At 42.3% G+C, this 22,021-nt stretch overlaps 1 long non-coding RNA gene across 1 annotated transcript; it reads left to right on the forward strand.

Moving 5' to 3' along the window:
* Window positions 1-19,842: 19,842 nt before the first annotated feature.
* Window positions 19,843-21,531, forward strand: LOC134072879 (uncharacterized). The gene is made up of 3 exons (XR_009937216.1): window positions 19,843-20,500; window positions 20,590-20,644; window positions 20,719-21,531. It is a non-coding gene; the product is annotated as an uncharacterized LOC134072879 (long non-coding RNA).
* The last annotated feature ends 490 nt before the right edge of the window (window positions 21,532-22,021 follow it).

Genomic DNA, 22,021 nt, shown 5'->3' on the forward strand with positions numbered 1-22,021 from the left:
GCAGTTTTAATTAAAGTCCCGATGCTTCGGGAGTCCCGATGTGCGGGAAAGAAAGGAGCATTCTCAACCCGTACCATCTGTAGATATATACAGATATCCTAGATAGATACAGTATATAGACATATAGATATATATCACGTCACATTTTGCTGGTTGGGGGTGGCCTGACCAGCGATCACGCAGTCCACCACTGCAGTTCACATGGAATAGCACTGCCTTGCCTAGCCTACCACACGCACCTGCCATACACAGCTTACTTTCTCCCTGTCTTGGTAAGCCATACCCTGACGGTGTCAATGACAATCAATCAGGAGGAGTAGTTATTGAAAATAATCATGCTTTAGACATGACCAGCCTACTTGGCAGCAGCTTGCAACAGGGGGATTCATAGGTGGCACATAGACCATACAGCTAGCATGAATGCAAATATTTTTAGATCTTCTGACTAAGTTTACTGTACTTATTCAAACGACATCAGCACCACTGCCACTGGATATAAAGCAAACATTGACTTTCACTTGGTGCTTCATTGACTGTAAAAAAGTGTAATAATATTATCTATGCACTGCCTGATGTAGACTAGCTTGACTTGCTAGCTCGATGAGTTGCGAAATGATATCAGCAACACGTACTCGTTCCATATTAAACTTAGGCTACAGTTAACATAGTTTGGCTTTCCAGGCTACTTGGACCATGCATTTAATTACCTTTCACTGCCTTCACGTCTGCCAGGCTCCAAACTGTCTTCATAACAGCAGTTGCAATTCAGTATAAACAGCCTCGGTAAAGTTAAAACCAACTAGCGATGCTAGTCGCGATTAGCATTTGAACTGCAGTTAGGTAACCTACCGTCATAACTAGACGGCTTCCCAGGCTACTTGGACCATGCATTTCATTACCTTTCACTGCCTTCACGTCTGCCAGGCTCCAAACTGTCTTCATAACAGCAGTTGCAATTCAGTATAAACAGCCTCGGTAAAGTTAAAACCAACTAGCGATGCTAGTCGCGATTAGCATTTGAACTGCAGTTAGCTAACCTACCCTCATAACTAGACCTCTCAAATTCCGAAAAATGCATTAAAATAACATTGGACTACGTTGTTATTTTTGTTAAACCTTAGGGTGGCTATGATATAAATGGTGTAACGAAATTTGAAGTGTAAATATACAAACTTTATGAAAGTGTAAGCCACAACCTTTTCCTACAGGAATACATGGAAAACATAACCCCATAACCTCCATAAGGAGACCTCCCCAAATTCAGAAACATTTATTAAATTGAAATGGACAACGACGTTATCTTTGGTAAACTCTTAGGTGGCTATGATATAAATTATGTGACGAAATTCGAAGTCTAAACACACTTACTGTTGAAAGTGTAACTGCGATTTCCATAGGACTACGTTCTAATTAAAATCCTCGTTGCCTCACGCACACCACTCTACTTCCGGTATTTCGCCTGCTTTGTGGGGGTGTCATATGATCCTCTGAGTGAAATACCCAGAATGCTCAGGTCAATACAAATGATCCAAAACACACCGTCACTGAGAAACATCGTGTGATTGTCTACTATATATAACAACTGAACACACATTGTGTTTAACAGCGAGTAAGTCCGTACTTGTCCCTCGGGACCATGGCATCTCTAAGAATTACCCAGTCTCAAGGTGAGACAACGATGCGGACAAGCCTAGAATTACACCATTGGTGTACCGTTGCGGACCATCCCATGTCAGTCAATCGAGGATTGAGTAATATCGGGTTTGAAATAATGATGTCATTGCACTGTATGCGTCAGACTTGGAACAATGCTGTGCTGTGGCGTACACACCAATACGCTTTACAAGAATGGCAATAAATAGATTTTTTTTAAAAAATATCAACATTGTATCTTAAATCACTCTGAAATGTCCTTTTGGCATGACCTAAAGCAATTTAAGATGAGCTATTCCGATTAATAGTATACATTCACCAACACTCACGTTTTTGCTAATTATAGAGCCATCGACAGACCAAATAACACCAAATTTATTGGGGGTGCTTTGAATGGGGTCTCAAGTCATCCCACCAAATATGGCTTTCATACGTCACAGCATATCCAAGATAGGCGCACTTCCTGTTTGGCGGCTTCGCTCGCTGAATTTAATTGGTTATCACAGGCGAACGCTTGGACGTATGAAGACGAAATCAAGGCGGTTGATCCACCTTGGTCTGTAAATCACGCGTGCCAAGTTTCATGACGATCGGATAAACTATGCGGCCAGGGTAGCTTTACTTTGACTTTGGACAAAATTCAAAATGGCGGAAAATCCATCATGGCGGAAAATTACATCATATGGTGCGTTGGAATCGGCTGAGTCAGAGGATTCCAGTGGTATAAGTTTTATCAAAATCGGCCATACGGATCAAAAGTTACGGGCATGAACGTGTTTTCCATCTTTGACCAGTTGGTGGCGCTAGAGCGTGAGAGTGGCGAGCATGAAACCTGGTGGTGTCAATCAGGGTAGTCTCCTCTATCAGCATACCAAATTTCATGACTTTATGTCTTACGGTTTGGGCTACAGGTGGAAAAATGTGTGGGCATCAGCGCTCAAAAATCACTTTTCCATTCATTCCTATGGGGAAAAATCGACCGGATAAACTGGAATAACGGGAGAACGACAAGGCGTATCAAAAAGCTGTATACAAGCCACCATCCTCGCATCAGGACCGACGCGTGAGAGGTGGAACGGCGTCTCTAGCTCTAAATCCCTAGGACAAGATAGGGAGACAAAAGTTTGACTTAAGATAAATAATAAGTAGTAGTATATGAAACGCACGGAGAACAATAGTGTGCTTTTGCAAGCACACTAATAAATACATTTCAAATTATGACCATGACCGAAATGAGCATGTTTCAGTCTGTAGTGTTTAAGAAGTGCAGATTGGCTTGATACTGAGACACTGCAATTTTTACATTGATACATTGACTGAACAAACACAAATGAAACAAATAAGATTAGCACTTAAGTCACATTTCATTGACAATGATAAACATTGGCAGTAGCCTGCTTAATTCCCTGACCTTTTATTCACCACAGACAGTTGAAAAAGTCGGTAACACTTTACTTGTGAGTTCATAACACATTCATAGCAGCTGTTATAAACTGCATAATATAAAGCATTCATGACTGTTTCTAGGGCTGTCACTTCATGTTCGAGAATCGATTGTACAATCGATTGGACCAACCAACAAACGTTTCGAGTATTTCAATTTTCACAAAATAACATATATATATATATATATATATATATAATACTGTATATACTGTATATTATATTATTTACTATTAGCATAATTCCAAAACGAGCAGACAATAAAAGAATTCCGAAAGAGCAGTAGGCATTGCGAGGGCTAACAAGTAAATTCCCACTAATTGTACGCACCGGAAACACAAATGGAGGGCAGCAGCGACCAACCTGCGCAAAATGGGAGGCCAGTGATAACACTTATTTCAGGAGTTCTACATGGAAGCACTTCGGATTTTGGGCAGAAGTTCAAACTATGGAGAAGGACAAAGTGGTACGCAAACTGTGCCATCTTGAGTTTCCATATCACAGCAGCACTACAACTATGAGAGGGTATAAGAGTATGTTCTTGAAGCACTGTGAAAGGCGAGCGACTTGCTTAAAGAACATGTGCTTAGCTTCAAACCTAAATGTCCATTTCCCTACCAGAGGACCAAAGAACCTCATCATCTCAGGATAATGTTCCACATAGTGATGCTTAGGCTTAAAGAGAAACTATGCAGGATTGGCGATCTTAAGTTTTGGTTTCGTTTTTCATTTTCGCTCGTTTTATGCTTGCATATTTCTCTGCAGAGCTTCCCCGACAGCTTTAGCGTGTATATTTAAACATATATAGGCTATATATAAATATAAATTGCTTGTTCTTTATGCGTCTGAGGCTTCCAGATGTAAACAGGGAACGATCGTCTCCTGAACAAACTGCAAGGTTGCAATAGCGGATAGGGACACTGGGGGCGGGAGGAAATATTACTGTTTTCGATCAAACTAGTCAGTCAAGCAAAACAACGATTTCTAAGCGATTTTATGACTATGAAAAAGTTGCATAGGGTCTCTTTAAGCTCGACATCTGGATAAGCCTCTTGGAATCGGCATCTATGTTCACAAATTTTGCTTTCAAGAAAAGCAATCGATTCCTCTGTATGGACTGGTGCTACAAGTTCCACAATATCTTTCAGGTCTAACATTACAAGCCAGGCTGGTTCCTCTGGGGGTACTAACTCTGCAACCACAAATGGAAGAAATCGGAGGAGACTCAAGTTTTCATGCGCCTTCCCTCCCATGTTTTTTTTGGTCAGAAATGTGACCCTGCAAGGCAAAACCAGTCGCTTTGAACTCGATGCTATATTGAAAAAGCCCACAATAAACAACCGTACAGGCTTACATTTTCACGTAATTCGACAGTTTACAGTAGCTACACTTGTGAACAACAGGAAAGAACAGCAAAGTAAGGGATAATGTATAGAACCCGGTCATTATCGGAAAATAATTCCCGACAGGATGAACTGAACCCCGACGCGCAGCGGAGGGGTTTTGCTTCGTCCTGAAGGGAATTATTTTCCAATAATGACCGGCTCTGAGAAAAACAATATAGTTATCCCTCTTACCTGCTTAGAAATGCACCACGTTTTATTTGTCTCACCATACTGTCATACTTGGTCGTGTGACTACTGGTGTAACTGTATTTTAACAGGGAAAACATGGAGGTGTTTGGTCGCTTCTAACTTCATCTCTGTTTGGATCCAGTTGCACCGCGCGCCAGAGCCAGTGAGTGCACGCATTGAAACGTGAGAGGTATGTATCAACTCGTCTTAGTTAAGGGAATAACATAATTGAAAATGAATAAACGGTGAAGTGTTCCTTTAAAGCAAAAAGTATTAAATCAGGGGTAGATGACTTTCCCAACTCTGTCTTTCTAGTTTACATTATGTTACACGTAGCCGTAGGCCTACTGTAGTTACTACAGTTACAAATATCTTTGAAATGTATTTTTTATGATCGAAACACAGATTGAGAGATGGCAACCACTTGCGTAGCAGTTGGTTGCTACAATAAGTGTCATCATTGAGGTGATGCGGGTGATGGAAGGACACGCAGAATGTTATCAAAGAAAATAAATGTGTAGACCGAATCATAAGTCAATATAGAAATAGTAGCCTACTTCTTTTCAGTTACCCAAAATGACCGCATGGTGGAAGCAAATGCAAAGAAATGTAAATTAAGGCTTTACAAGAATTACAAATAAGATCCATTTTTAGAAGGCAGAACATGTATGGGGAGGGCGTGTTCACTGACAGCAGCAAAATTCTTTTACTAATCATGTGTCTAAAGCAAGGTGAAAATATGTCGGCTTGTTGTGCCTGTTCCATGAGGCGGCAGTGTGCTTAGGCTTATCGCCATATTGTTAAAGAAATTTTTATGTTATTATCATTGGTAAGGACATTTAGGTGTGTCTCATGTCTCACAATATTTGCAATATTTCATGTATACGTGCACTACTGATGCCAAGAGTATTCTTGCCAACATTGTTCTTGTTTGCGTCAAAGGAAACAGATGTACCTGCAAAAGCAGGATATGGTTGATAGGACGAATAATGACATGGCCACTTCTTCTAATAAAAGAATTACTCTGAGTTTCAGAGGACAGAGACTGTTTAGCAGGGAGGGGGAATCCTCCTGTCTGAATGCTCTCTCCTCTGGCCAGAGTTTAAACATACTACTTGTTGTGGTTCTTGTGTCTTAAAATCTTAAATACTTGGAAGATTTTCCTAACATTCTTGGTCCTTCGAGCCGGATGCCAATACATCCAAGACCTGGGACTGATCGTCGAAAGTTGAAGACTGTGCACAGCCCGCGGTTCTAGGGGCGGGGCCACAGGGGCCCTGGCCCCTACTGAAATCTGATTGGCCCCCGAAGTGCCCCTGTTCCATTAATCGCCGATGAAAGAGCAACCGGAGTCTTTTTACTACGGTCACAGATGCAATACCACACCAAAACAGTTGGCGGCAGTAATGAGTTGATGCACACCTGGAGCTCTTGACCTTGCTTGAAACGTTGGCTACCAGAGCCAGAGCTAGCTAACGTTACCAGAGCTGGTAGTCAACGTTTCGTCACTGCACTTCACGCAGCTCTGAGCTCTCGTCCTCCCTCCCTCTCCCGACCCCGGCCGCCTCTCCCTCCCGCTCCCTCCCCAGCTGTGCACCACCACGTTCGGTTCGACTGACGTTCTACAGGCAGCCGCGTGCTTTGGACGCAAAGTGCGTCAAAAACGCACACATTTTCTTTGTTACATTGCTCCGCTATTATTAGTCATAGCGAGATGAGACTTATATTGCAGGAAAGAGCAGAACCGGGGCTTGCCAACGATACTAGACACTTGTCTGTACGATCAAGTACGAAAATAAAATAAAATCATGACGGTAAATCAAAGTATATCATATTTACAGTCTATATTTCTCTGCGTTCACCGGCGCATCCAGAACTCTCGCTTGAATCACTCGCGGACCACGCATCGCACAGACATGACACGCATATCAAATGAAAGAGGAGAAGCAGAGCTTTGCATTGATACCAAATACATCGATCATTTCGTATTATAAAATCAGACGAAGTTACAAACAAATAATAATGTCATATAGCTTTGGTTACCTTTACTCTCGTTTGATTTCCTCCTGAAACCGCTATCAAAAAGATATGGCACGCGTGTCAGATGAAAGAGGAGAGCTAGAGCTATCCACAGATACCAAATACAACCTTCTAGGCCATAAAACAGACGAAGTGACAGCGAAATAATAACTTCATTTAGCTCCACTTACCTCGTGTTTTTATGTGGCATAATAGCCTATGTTCATAATCCAATGTTATCATGTGTTTCTCTTTGACAAGTCACGTTCATAACACGGTTTTGAGATCCTAGCAAACTCCTGTAGGCCTATGGTATCCAATTCAAGACTCCAATTGCATCCAAATTTGTTTGACAAATAAACACTTTTTACCTTTTTCTGTGTTCATTGCAATGCAGTAAAACAAATATTATAGAGAATCATCATCTGTGCACGTCATGTGTGCTATCGCAAACAAGTCATGTCAGATCAGCTAGTGTCACAAATATGGAGAGAAAAAAGTGCCAAAAAGTCATTTTTTCATCACTAAATAAAAATTGCCATTTACTTCTGGAAGGCACACACCACATATTTCTGTAAATTGCTCAGCCCCAAAGTATACCTCCATCATGGTTCTTATATTGCCATTTTCAGGACAGTCAGGCCTACACAACCATGCAAGTCATGTCGAGCTGTCAGCTTGCTGTGGTGAGATAGCCTACACGTCAAAATGTAAGAATTGTATAGTACGCTTTTTATTATTTAAAGATCTAAATCAAATCAATGCAAGTATTTATACATGATATTGTGGCAGATCTGGATAGCCTAGACTGTGCTGAAAAAAACAATATGTAGCATGTGTGAATGGCACTTACAATGACCAGGATAAATGCTTCTAAAATGCCCTTAAAACAGCTTAGGGCTCATAGGGTTAAACGAGTGGCTGCTCTGCTCAGTTGCAGCAAATAAATAAGTAGCCTATAAGGGTAAGAGTAGCCTATGTGTATCAGACCAAGAGAGTGCTGGATAGGATAGAAAAAAGTGACCACACTCCTTGAGTTTGTTGCTTTTCTGGAGTCTTTCAAAGAGATGTTCCATGAGCTTTTCAGGCTTGCTGTAATGTGTGTGTGTGTGTGTGGGGGGGGTCTATGCATTGTTGCATGCAGTGTACCCTTTATGCATAATAGCCTATAGATAAGAGTATAAGGGTATGTGTATCAGATCAAGAGAGTGCTGGATAGGATAGAAAAAAGTGACCACGCTCCTTGAGTTTGTTGCTTTTCTGGAGTCTTTCAAAGAGATGTTCCATGAGCTTTTCAGGCTTGGCAGTATTGCTGTAGTAATGTGTGTGTGTGTGTGTGTGTGTGTGTGTGTGTGTGTGTGTGTGTGTGTGTGTGTGTGTGGTCTATGCATTGTTGTATGCAGTGTACCCTTTATGCATAGTATAAATAAGAGTATAAGGGTAAGATGTGCTTGTGGTGTGTTGCATTCAATGAGTTCTATGCATTGTGTCCTTTACGCACAGTATAAATAAATGAGAAAACTTGAACTGAATAAATGATTTTCTGTGCTTGGATGTACCCTGTACTCGGCCCCTGAATGTAACATCTGGCCCCTTAATGGCCCCTGTTACAGAAAAATCCTAGAACCGCCACTGACCGTGGAAGAAAAGCCCCGTACGGTTGAATTCCGTATTGGCCAGCCGACGACGACCGGCCCCCGGGGATTGGATTGAAGGCATTTCGACGAACAACAGAGCAGAACCATAATAGTGTGAGTATAAAAATCCTAGGTTTTATAAAAAAGGGAAAGATCGCATTAAGTTGCTGTTCTCTTATACAGCTGTTAAAAGATAAACTTTTCAGGGGGATCGAGTCCCGGGGGCTCGAGTCCAGCCTGAGGTAAAAAGTGGTCCGGGACCACTTAGTTTATCTAAAAGGGGTCCGCGGGGCCGCCTGAAATCGAGAAAAAAAATGAAAAAAAAAAAATATAAAAATACAAAAATAAATAAAAAAAGACGTTTGAGTCCCGCCTAAGTCGACAGGAGAGGGAAAGAAGGAGTGTGACTGAGAAGTGTGTGTGTGAAGGGATTGTCTGTGAGTTAAAACGAACAATAGAGCCTGTGAGAGATAAAACACCCAGGGGAAGCCGGACTACGGTCTAGAAGCTCGCTTCCCAGGCTTGTTGTTTGCCCTAAGAGGACGACACAGATCAACCCCTTATTTGTAGACATGGGGAATACTCAAAATAAAGAAAACGTTTTGAAAGGCGATGCCAAATTTATGGCTTGAGTCCATCCAGGACATGAAAATTGGCTACCACGTTGGAAAGATAAATTCGAATTTGAAGGCAAATTAACAGTTCCTAACTGTTCTAAATTGCTGTGTGATGTACTAACGCACCACTCTAATAAGAAGGGTGGATTAAAAACGCATCATCAAAAAGAAATTGATGCGGCCAAATTGTGGTTGGAGGAGGCAAAAAAGCGTGAAAATAAAATAAAAGAGCGAAAAAATTGCACTGTAGCATATGTTAAAGAAGAAGACAATATGCCAGGCGTCGCACCTCCTCCCTATAACCCACAACCACGACTGGCTGCAGCAGCACAGCCGGCACCCCCGCCTTCCCCCGCTCTGGAGGAAGCATCCCCTCCCTCACATTATGATAAAACTCTGGATTGGCCTCCACTGCCGCCGCGGGTGGAAGCATTTCCAATGATAGAACTGCCTAATCCAACATTTAGGCCAGATGCGCCTGCAAATGATGCCAATCCACACTTAATGTATGTCTATAGGACATGGACACAGGAAGATGTTTAAAAAGCGGTGGAGGGAATTCCATCACATAAAGCCCAAATTAATGAATTTTGCGATGAAATGAAAAGCATAATAGCGGTGTACCATCTAAATGGTTTTGCAATGGCCTTACAAGGAGCTGATAGAGGCCGAGGCCGTGGCCGAGGCAGAGGAAGAAGTGATAGAAGAAGAGGAGGACAAGGTAGAAATAGGTCAGGACAGAAAGAACAGGAAAATAAAGATGATGATAGCAACAACTGTTTTAGGTGTGGGGGTCGCGGGCATTGGTCTCGTGACTGCGCCACCAAATATGAGAAAGAAAAGAGATACGATAGAGACCAGTATGCTGAGAAATTTGTAGACTTATAGCTGATGTGTGTTTAAATGACAAACTAGAGAAAGCAATATAGAAGCACCAAAACCAATAACAAAAAGCAAATGGTGTCCTTTTTAGGACTTTGTAATAATGTCGTACAGTATGTGGGTCCCAGGTTACGCCGAGAAGACACGCCTGTTACAAACATTAGTCTTTGATGAGCCTATGGCTGCGCATGAAAAAAAAAATGGACTAAAGAAGCTGAAATTGGGTTTTTAAACATAAAACAGTTAATTGCTAGGTCCACTGTTTTAGCACTGCCTGGTTACTCTAAACCATTCATACAAATGTTGATGTAAAAAAAAATGGTTTCATGACCACGGTTTTGACACAACAATGGGAAGCTAAAAATAGACAGTGGCATTTCACTCTCCACACTGGACCTCGTGGCGAGAGCCACCCCTGTGTGTGCAAGTTGTGCCCGCCACTGCAATGGCAGTACAAACTTCTGTTGAAGTTGTGCTTTTCACCCACTAACTCTAAAAGTCCCACATGCCGTCTCCCTAGTACTGTTATAAACTAACATGTCATTTTTTTTATCACCTGCAAGACATCTAGGCCTATCGTGTAGCCTATGACAGTATTGTTATCACAACCACGCATTAAATATGGTGTAAACAAAGCAGCTTATGCAGTGATTAACTGCTAAATTAAAGTTAAACTTTGGTCTGCCACATGCTCTGCACAGGTAGCATGTGAGCTTTTTGCGAAAAAGAAAGTGACAATATACACAGACAGCCAATATGCCTTTGCTGAGTCTCACATTGCCGAAAACAATGTACAAATGGGTAGCTATTTTGAGTCATGGGCAGAGCCATGTCTCAACAGGAGGGATGTGTGCACTAGTAGACAAACACTATGCAACATATGGATTTACAAACTACTCACAATAGTTTTGCCATCAGTGCATTATATGTATTAAACACAATTCAAAGGGCAGATCGTATATCATGCCTGATTTCTCTCATAGTAAAGCTACACCTGATGATGATGTACAGTAGGAGTAATGGAACAACTAATTAATTAATTAATTAATCTGTTTCTCCACAGGATCCCAGAGTGAAACCAGGAGACTGTGTGTTTATCAAAGTCATCAAGAAAAAGTGCTGGTCCGATCCGCACTGGGAAGGGCCCCACCGAGTCATCCTATCTACACCCACTGCAGTGAAGATGGAGGGCCGGACCGCTTGGACACACCTCTCTCACTGTAAGGTTCGGGACCTTCTAGTCAACCGCTGAGGAGGGGAAGCCCGACTCCAAAGGGGATTAGGTTTAGAATCTAGTCGTCTCAACGTCGGTGAAGATTTTGGATCCTCCCAAGCTTAGTGACGATGCCTTGAGGTAACAGACTTTTAGTGTTGAGGCTGGCCCTTGGAGCGGCTATCACTCTCACCTTGCTGACACTTATTACAAAACTTTTTTCTTGAAAGACAAAGGAAGCCGAAACAAGAGATGGATTTTGTCAGAGGATCTGCATACCTACAACATTACATGTGTATCACTTCTGATTTGAATAATGTGTCTGATTGCTATGTGTGTTCTCTGCAGATGCCAATATCTGCTTCTCAACGCCGTTTGACAGCCGTAAAAACAGAGATCATGTATAGGTGAAGGAACGTCTGGTGAAAATGTCTCTTATGATAATTCTCATGAAAATGCATAAAGATGGCACTAACACGACCTATGTTTGTGCAGTGACACGCCCTTTGAAATACATAAAGTCTAGTGTATTAACATTGACCCCTTTGTGCAACCAAAAATAAAATTCCCACTGATATAGCCCATAAAAATAAAAGTATATGTGTAGCAGAAGGTAAGTTTCTCCTCTTGCTTGTGTACACAAGTGCCGCTGCTATATGGCAGGGTAATGGAAGAATTTTTCCTTAAATGGTTTTCTCCTCAAAATAAGATCAATCATGACTGAGGTTTTCCGTTAAGGTTTTCGCTTCCATCAAAAGGTTTGAAACTTGCTATTCAAGTTGGTAAAAAATTACTACATGCTTTGATTTTATGTGTGAGGTTGGAATAAGGATGTGTTTAGTGTGAAGAAATACAGTACATGTTGTAGTTCTTTAGTTTTAGTTCAGAGTTGAATCGTTTGGTTTTGCAGTTGAAATTGATAGTTGAACAGCTGGTAAACTAGATGTAAGTTTGGTTAATTATTAACATGAATCCATGTCTGCATTATTATTGATCAAAAGCTGGATATTTAAGTAAAATGTAATGGTTAAATTGATTAACCTCATGAACAGCAAAGAAGTTGTTACAGAAAATGTATCAATGGAACAATTGATTGTGAAGTTACCAATGATAAACAGGAGGGAAATGTTAAAGAAATTATTATGTTATTATCATTGGTAAGGACATTTAGGTGTGTCTCATGTCTCACAATATCTGCAATATTTCATGTATACGTGCACTACTGATGCCAAGAGTATTCTTGCCAACATTGTTCTTGTTTACGTCAAAGGAAACAGATGTACCTGCAAAAGCAGGATATGGTTGATAGGACGAATAATGACATGGCCACTTCTTCTAATAAAAGAATTACCCTGAGTTTCAGAGGACAGAGACTGTTTAGCAGGGAGGGGGAATCCTCCTGTCTGAATGCTCTCTCCTCTGGCCAGAGTTAAAACATACTACTTGTTGTGGTTCTTGGGTCTTAAAATCTTAAACACTTGGAAGATTTTCCTAACACATATCTAGCCTGTTAATCAAATTAATGTATGAAAAAGTTACGAAGGTTCTGTGTGTTGAACAGTCAGGTTGACTACCAGTCAGCGATGGAACAAAGAATCACGTGACCAAAACATCACAAGCAAAACCTTAATAGGCACTGTATAAATGGGTGAAGTGTCCTTTTGCAGACTTCTGTCGCACTCTGAAAAAATTGTAAAATGGCCATAGAAAGTTGCTGTTTTGGCAGGAACATTGCATTAACAAAGACACCAGTTTTTAGATATTGTTGCTTCAACGGCTACAAGATATTTTTCATACTGTTAGTGTAGCAGAACGGGAATTAGTTCCCGTCTGTAGTGCCCCGTATACTAGCAGGTAATTGGTCAACCAATGGCTTGGTGGGAACTTTTGTATATATTCTCCGTGACTACCCTTTCCCGTTTTCACGTCGGACTGGCTGGTCGCTGCTCGCCCAATTTCCGCTGCTCACACAGTCAGGTAACAATTTGAGCACTTCCTCTTGGAAGTTCTGCTGTTGGTTGACTTCGTGGCTGTTTAGTTAAACAAGTGCTCTTTTGTGTATGCAGCTTCCCTGTGGATCCGTCCCCATGCATCTCTGTAGCCGGACATGCATCATAGCCGGTATGTTTATAGTTTTATTGGCGACGCAAATGGGCTACATTGTCACATATAGTGAATGTTTGTTTATATTTTAGGTAGTCGCTGCTGCATCCCCTCCTAGCACTCTTGCCCTCTGCAATGCTAACCTGAGAACTGTAGCTAACAACGGGATGGGGAACTGCCGCCGTGCTGCTGTGTGACCGCTGCTGCTTTGTCTTCACGAAGCGTGATCGCTCATCTGTGTTTGTAACCGTGTGACCACTAACGTTCGTCTCGACTTCGTCATATTAAGTGTCATTCTTGTCAATTCTGTGTGTACATGGTTTTGGTTCATTATTCTTTTGTTTTGATTTGCTTTACCACTGGCAGGAGGCCATTTCCCCTGCGCTGCTGATAACCAGTGTCCCAACATCTTACTTTGTAATGTATCTCTGGTTTTCTAGCTTTCATCTTATGATTTGATTAGCCACTGATAGGAGGCTGCTATTCCATCTGTGCTGTGGATTACCAGTGTGCTAGTGTTTATGATTTCTGGGGAATTACTACTTTAGTTTATAGTTTGTTTGTTTGTTTGTTTGTGTGTTGCACTGGCAGGAGGCCATTTGTCCAGCTGCGGAGAGCCCGTGTCTTAACTATTGTGATTATTGTTGTGTTGTCCAATAAAGAAACTGATGTCTTCTTTTATTTTGTTTATTGTCAACTGTATTGTCACACGTGTTATACTCATGTTCTATCACATCTCTACTCTCTTGCTTCCGTAGTAGGCGTGTCCTTAACTATACTACATTTTCCTCCCTTTGTAGTTTTTTTTTTTCTAACACTACAAAATACATGTAACTCTAACATTGTAGTATCAACCTGTTGTCTTAAAGTAAAATCTCACATTCTTAATGTTTCAAATCAAATCTTCCATTTCTTTTACTTTAACATAAGTATTCTATATCATAAACATAAACAGAAATACATCTCTTCTGTATTATCAAAGACAATTTTCACATTCTGAAGCGGGCTGGTTTCTTGACAACCCTTCCTGATCTGGTGGTTGGTTGATCTGGTGGTTGAGGTTCTGGTGGTACAATCACAGTGTCTTCAGGAATCTCTACCGCAGGCAGGTGCTGTGTTTGTGATGTATCCTCAGGCTCTCTCATGCCCAGGTTTGGTATCACTGGTTCAGGGATGTTATACTCCAGTGGCAAGGGTGCATGTCGGAGGTGCTTGACATTCCTTATCACGAGAGTTCCATTTTCAGTATTGACCAGTTCAAAAGAAGTGTCAGAAGTATTTCTTAGTATGACATAGCGAGCATCTTTGTATTTTGCATCTAGTTTGCTGTTCTCCAAGCTTGCAATGTGTACAATGTCTCCTATTTTGAAATTATGTTCTTTTGCTCCATGTTTCTTATCTGCATATTCTTTCATTTTGCTTTTGTATTCATCATGATGCTTTCTGATAACGCATTCCTCATTTTCTTCCTTCTCCAAGGTTGGTAGTTTTGTGCGCATATCCCTTCCAAAGATAAGGTAGGCTGGAGTTTCACCTGATGCTCTGTGGGTAGTTGCGCGATAAGCCATGAGAATCTTTGGCAGTTCCTCTTTCCAGTTCTTTCCCTCACATTTGGCTGCCCTGAAGGCCTTTTTCAGGTATCGATGGAAACGTTCTATTTTGCCATTACTCTTAGGGTAGTAGGGAGACGCCTTGATGTGTTTGATTCCACAAGCTTTAAGAAAAACTTCAAAAAGATTTGCCACAAATTGTCTGCCATTATCAGTCACGACCTCTAGAGGGTATCCAAAGCGTGCAAAGATTTTCATCAGTTCACCGATGACAGTTTGTGATGATATGTCTGACAAAACTACCGCTTCAGGATAAGACGTATAGTAATCAATGACAGTCAGTATGTACTGGGTGCCTATCGGACCAACGAGATCTATACCTAACTTTGTCCAAGGCTTTGGAGGTAACTCAAGCGGTTGGAGTGGCTGATCTTCATGTAGTGGTTGATTCAGAACGCAAGCATTGCAATTCCTGATCATCCTCTCTATATCAATGTCCATATGTGGCCAATAGAATTTGTGTCTCAAAAATTGTTTTGTTCTCACTACACCTTGATGTGTTTCATGTGCTATGTTCATTGCTTGTTTTGTTTTACCTTTCGGCAGCACAATCCTGTGCGCTCTCAGGATCAATCCGTTGTGTGTTGATAACTCGTCTGAGCATCTTCTATAAGGTTGCATTTCCTCAGTCACCTGTGTTGGCCACTGTCCCGTTTCTATGATTGAAATGAGTCGTTGTAGTAGGTCATCCTCTTGTGTGTCTTTTCTGATGTCATCGAGTGTCATGGCTGGTACTTCACTTGTGATGACGGAAAGTACTCTGTCCATATATGTGTCAACATATTCATTGTCTTCTGTTACAGACAAAGGCAGTCTTGAGAGAGAATCCGCTACATTACACTTTCCTGCTATATGTTCAATTGTGTATTCAAAAGGGTGCAGTCTCATCCCAAGTCTCTGAATTCGTGGTGGTAACATTGTTGCTTTTTCTGGATTAAACATATAAATCAAAGGTTTGTGATCTGTCTGTAAAGTAAACTTGCTTCCCCATAAGTATGTTCGAAAGTGTTCTACAGCCCAGACGCATCCTAGAGCCTCCCGTTCTATTTGCGAATAGCGTCTCTCTGTGGCGGTCAGTGAGCGGCTAGCATAAGCAACCGGTTTGTTCTGACCATTTGACTGTTTCTGAAGCAGTACAGCTCCTAATCCTATTGGACTAGCATCAGAGATCACAGTAGTTGGTGCATCTAGCTTGAAGTAGGCTAAGCATGGTTGCCTTACCATTGCCCTTTTCATGTCAGAAAATGACTTTTCAGTCTCTTTTGTCCATTGCCATTCTTGACCTTTTCTTGTCAGTCTCCTAAGTGGCTCTGATAGGTTGGCATAGTTTGGAATGAACTTCATCAAAAATCCACATGTGCCTAAGAATGAACGGAGTTGTGCAACATTCTCAGGTCTGGGTGCTTTGCTTATGGCCTCTACTTTCTTTGGATCCGGTTTTATTCCTTCTCCTGAAATGACATGTCCTAGTATTTCAATCTGTTTCAATCCCAGCACACATTTGTCCTTGTTAAGCGTCAATCCTCTCTCTTGGAATCTTTGAAATACTTTTCTCAGTCTCTCTTCCAGCTGATTTTCATCATCTGCATACAGAACCATATCATCCATGTAGCATACAATTCCAGGCATTCCACTTATCAAAGAGTCCATAGCCTTCTGATAGGCTTCAGGTGCTGATGACAATCCGAATGGTACCTTTTTGTATCTGTAACAGCCTCTGTGTGTAATGAATGTTGTCAGCTTTCTTGATTCTGGGTCTAACTCAATTTGCCAAAAACCTTTCCTAGCATCAAGTTTTGCGTATACTTTAGATCCTTGAACTGCTTGCAAAATACTGTCAACAGTTGGTACGGGATGCCTTTCTCGAATGACAGCCTTGTTTGCCTCTCTGAGGTCTACGCATAGCCTCATCTCTGCTGTGTCTTTCTTTGGTGTGAGCAGTAAATTTGACACCCATTCAGATCCTTCATTAACTTCTTCTATGATATCCTGCTCAAGCATTTTGTCTAATTCCTGATTCACAGCTTCTTTCATGTGATATGGAATTTGTCTCAGTTTCTGTGCTACGGGTGGTACTGATGTATCCACAGTTACTTTGTGTGTGTAGCCATTCACTTTTCCTAGTCCTTTAAAAAGTCCTTCATATTCTTTGAGCAGATTCTGAAATCTCTCTGCTGAATGTTCTATTGCTTTGACTGTTTCTTTCCTGTTCAATATTTTCAGTGAGAAGCTAGACATCCTTCCTAACAATGCTTCTACATTGCCTCTGATCACATAGACTTCATCTTTTATTTTACTGTCCTTCCAGCGAAGACCTGCTTCAAAGAAACCAATGCATGGTAAAGGTGTTTTCTGTCCATATGCATAAAACTTCTTCGTTGTTGGTTTCAGCTTTGTGTTTCTTTTGAACAGTCTATTGTAAAGACCATCTCCTATGAAGTTTCTGCTACTTCCTGTGTCAATTATCATTTTCACTTTTTGATCATTTATCTGGATTGTCTCTTTGCCTTCAGGATTTATTGAATAAACAAATTCATCTGAGTCATCTGATGTCTGCTCATTCACTACTCTAACAGGTTTTTCTGATTTCCCTTGCTGTGTGTCAGTTTTGCTTTTACTGCTTTCTTTTTCTCCTGTTGAGCTGTTCTTCTTTCTACAAACTCTGGCATAATGACCAATCTTCTTGCAGTACAGGCATTTAGCTGTTCTAGCTCCACATTCATCTGCTTTATGGGAAGACAGTCCGCATCTATGACATGTAGGACCGCTTTCATCATTATCTGCGTCTGTTCCATGTCCTCTCCCCTTCTTTTCGTAGGCATAGCGCGGTGCGCGGCTGCTCCTACTGAAGTTCACGTGACTATCACTCTGTTTGCTTTCGGACAGACTGGACAGTGCCTTAGCTTCGGCCTGTGCAGCTTCAAAAACTCTCGCTACCGTTAGCGTTCTATCCAAAGTGAGCCCTTCTTCCTGTAGCAATTTATCACGCAGTCTTTTATTGACACATTTCTCAACGATTTGGTCACGTATCATATCAGGCTCAAGTGCCGCGAAGTCACACGATCTAGCCAGTTCTCTCAATGCATTCACATACGCATCAATGGTCTCTTCCTGACTTTGTGTTCTTTGTCTGAATTTATGCCTTTCCAAAACTACATTCCTCCGAGGGGTGAAGTAGGTATCTAGAGCGCGCACTGCTTGTGCATATGTTCCTTTCACACCTGGCAGATTTGCAAAAATTCGTTGCACTGGCATGCCTATACAGTGTAACAAAGTAGCTCTCCTCACCTCATCCGCATGATGTATGGATCCACTGGCTATCTCAAAAATGTTGTAGGAGTCCATCCAAAGAGTATATTCCGTATACAAATCTACAGCTCCCATGTTCAGAGGGTTAGGTGGTGATATTTGTGCCATTGTATATCCAATAACTTGTGGTGCTTGCACAGCTCCACGACCGGCGGTCTGACCATCCGTACTCATCTCGTTGCACTAGCCTAGCTAAGATAGCTAACGAGTTCCACTTCCAGAAGTCCTAAGTCTGTTTTGAACGTTAAAATCCGTGTCGTTCTTCTGACCATTTGGATGACTCCTGAATCCTTTCAATCCTCGTCGCCATAAATGTTGTGTTGTCCAATAAAGAAACTGATGTCTTCTTTTATTTTGTTTATTGTCAACTGTATTGTCACACGTGTTATACTCATGTTCTATCACATCTCTACTCTCTTGCTTCCGTAGTAGGCGTGTCCTTAACTATACTACAATTATTATTTGTGTTTGGTTAAATGTGGCTCCCACTAATTGTCCTCCCCCTGTCCTGTGTCTTTTCTAGGAGCTGAGGCCTACAGTGGAGGGGCTACTGTCTTCCTGGTGGTGTCCCCTTTTTGGTGTGCTACTATTATACCTCACGGGTGTTGCTGATTTGACCTTTGCTGTGTGTGTGTGTGTGCGAATACGTGGACACTCTTGCAGTGGTGTGACCTCCTGGGACGCCTCTCTCCTTAGTTAGCCAGTCCCCTCGCTGGTAAGCCTCAGTTCCTGATGTCTGTCTCCCCTTGGTATGTCTGATGTGCTTGAGACAATGTGAGTGTAATTTTAGATTTTGTTAATAAATTATTGTCATTGTACTGGAATGGAACCACGTCTCTCTCTCAGTTAATGAACCTGGGTGCCTTGTTGAGCAAACTTAGTACATGCATTTCCCTGGGTGAAACTCCCAGGGTGGCGTAGTCGGATAACATACAAGTTAGTATCTAACACTTTACTACCACTTGCCACATTTGACGTATTGTCGGCAGGATTTACTGTTATAAGCAGAGACGTGTGTTTGCATTCTTTTGTGTTTCCTTTTCATGGTTGTATGGTGTTGTGTATTATGTGAACTGTAATGATGATTTCTATGTGTAACATTTTTTTAAAGACAAAGCAGCAGCGGACATCTGGTGCATTTTTAACAATTGGGTGAGCAGCAAATTCTTTTTTTTCTTCTCCTTCTGATTTCGAAGGATGAAGGGCAGTCCTTTTAGTTACCAGTAACCAGGCCTAGAGGGCCGTGCCATTACTTGTAGTTGGTCATGTTTGTTTAATGTCTGTAAAATGGGGCTTTCCTCTTTCAGCTCTTTGGGGATATGATTAGACTCCGTCCCGTCAAGGGCCTCAGCGATTGGGTTCACTACCCACACATCTACTGCTGGCAATGGATGTGGAGCTGTATGGAGGTGATCTTCCGTCAAGGGACCCAGAGAGTGAGGGACCCTCTACTTGTGTCATCTCTCCCTTGGTACATGGGGATGAGGTCATGGTTTGAGGTTGGATATTAGGTCCAGGTTGCATAAGGTAACCAAGAGTGTCTCCTTACAGCCAAAACCTTTGGGTCATGGGTCACCGTCAGTCCCATTAAGGGCCACAGCTAACTGGCTGTAACCTCCTGTCTGTTCTCTTTGGAACAGAAGGGGAAGCTGTGAGGTAGGGTGATGGCCATTAGCGGGGTTTTGTGTGGAGACCCTCTTGGTGTCCTGTCTGCTCTCCCTGACAACATGGGAAGAAGCGTAATTTTTTACTACTGTTGAACACTGGTCCATGGTGTTCACCAGTCAGTTGGGGCTGTTTAGAAGTGTTTGGCCCTTTTTCTGTGGCTTGCCTCTGTGTTGCAGGTCCCAGACAGTAGAGTTCGGCCTACTGACCACTCTGCTCGTAGCCATTCATCTGGTCTGTCCCCTCCCTGTGTTTCTTGTCTTGGTAGCAGCGTTGGTGTAGCGCCCAAACTGCAAGCCCTCCCAGTGTTTCGTGTTTTGGTAGCAGCGTTGGTGTAGAGACCAAACTGCAAGCCCTCCCTGTGTTTCTTGTCTTGGTAGCAGCGTTGGGTTCTAGACCAAACTGCAAGCCCTCCCTGTGTTTGTCATGGTAGCAGCGTTGGCCTACTGGCCAAACTGCACGCCTTCCTGGTGTTTGTCTGGCCCATTGACCAGGCTTTGTTGGGTGTCAAAACCCGCCTCTGCTCTTTTGGCCATGGAGTTTATGGTTTGCCTGGTCTAGTTTGATCCATCGTCGGGGCGACGATGCAAGAAGTGAGGGAAGAATGTAGCAGAACGGGAATTAGTTCCCGTCTGTAGTGCCCCGTATACTAGCAGGTAATTGGTCAACCAATGGCTTGGTGGGAACTTTTGTATATATTCTCCGTGACTACCCTTTCCCGTTTTCACGTCGGACTGGCTGGTCGCTGCTCGCCCAATTTCCGCTGCTCACACAGGTAACAATTTGAGCACTTCCTCTTGGAAGTTCTGCTGTTGGTTGACTTCGTGGCTGTTTAGTTAAACAAGTGCTCTTTTGTGTATGCAGCTTCCCTGTGGATCCGTCCCCATGCATCTCTGTAGCCGGACATGCATCATAGCCGGTATGTTTATAGTTTTATTGGCGACGCAAATGGGCTACATTGTCACATATAGTGAATGTTTGTTTATATTTTAGGTAGTCGCTGCTGCATCCCCTCCTAGCACTCTTGCCCTCTGCAATGCTAACCTGAGAACTGTAGCTAACAACGGGATGGGGAACTGCCGCCGTGCTGCTGTGTGACCGCTGCTGCTTTGTCTTCACGAAGCGTGATCGCTCATCTGTGTTTGTAACCGTGTGACCACTAACGTTCGTCTCGACTTCGTCATATTAAGTGTCATTCTTGTCAATTCTGTGTGTACATGGTTTTGGTTCATTATTCTTTTGTTTTGATTTGCTTTACCACTGGCAGGAGGCCATTTCCCCTGCGCTGCTGATAACCAGTGTCCCAACATCTTACTTTGTAATGTATCTCTGGTTTTCTAGCTTTCATCTTATGATTTGATTAGCCACTGATAGGAGGCTGCTATTCCATCTGTGCTGTGGATTACCAGTGTGCTAGTGTTTATGATTTCTGGGGAATTACTACTTTAGTTTATAGTTTGTTTGTTTGTTTGTTTGTTTGTTTGTGTGTTGCACTGGCAGGAGGCCATTTGTCCAGCTGCGGAGAGCCCGTGTCTTAACTATTGTGATTATTATTTGTGTTTGGTTAAATGTGGCTCCCACTAATTGTCCTCCCCCTGTCCTGTGTCTTTTCTAGGAGCTGAGGCCTACAGTGGAGGGGCTACTGTCTTCCTGGTGGTGTCCCCTTTTTGGTGTGCTACTATTATACCTCACGGGTGTTGCTGATTTGACCTTTGCTGTGTGTGTGTGTGCGAATACGTGGACACTCTTGCAGTGGTGTGACCTCCTGGGACGCCTCTCTCCTTAGTTAGCCAGTCCCCTCGCTGGTAAGCCTCAGTTCCTGATGTCTGTCTCCCCTTGGTATGTCTGATGTGCTTGAGACAATGTGAGTGTAATTTTAGATTTTGTTAATAAATTATTGTCATTGTACTGGAATGGAACCACGTCTCTCTCTCAGTTAATGAACCTGGGTGCCTTGTTGAGCAAACTTAGTACATGCATTTCCCTGGGTGAAACTCCCAGGGTGGCGTAGTCGGATAACATACAAGTTAGTATCTAACACTTTACTACCACTTGCCACATTAGCATGAATTGACCCATGAATTGGGTGTTGCAATTTTTCATGAACATTCGGAGGTCCGGGGGCCTTTCAGACACTAGGAGGCAGTCTGCTACTAATATTACTACTAATAATAATACTAGTAGCCTACACTGTGCCAAGAAAACACTTGTCCTTTCACCTTTCCCTCTAGAGGAATTACAAGCAGGGCAAATAATTCACTGTTCAGAACACTTTGATTCAGAGTGGACAACATCA

Source organism: Sardina pilchardus, chromosome 24 (assembly GCF_963854185.1).
Source record: "Sardina pilchardus chromosome 24, fSarPil1.1, whole genome shotgun sequence".
NCBI classification, from domain to species: Eukaryota; Metazoa; Chordata; class Actinopteri; order Clupeiformes; family Clupeidae; genus Sardina; species Sardina pilchardus.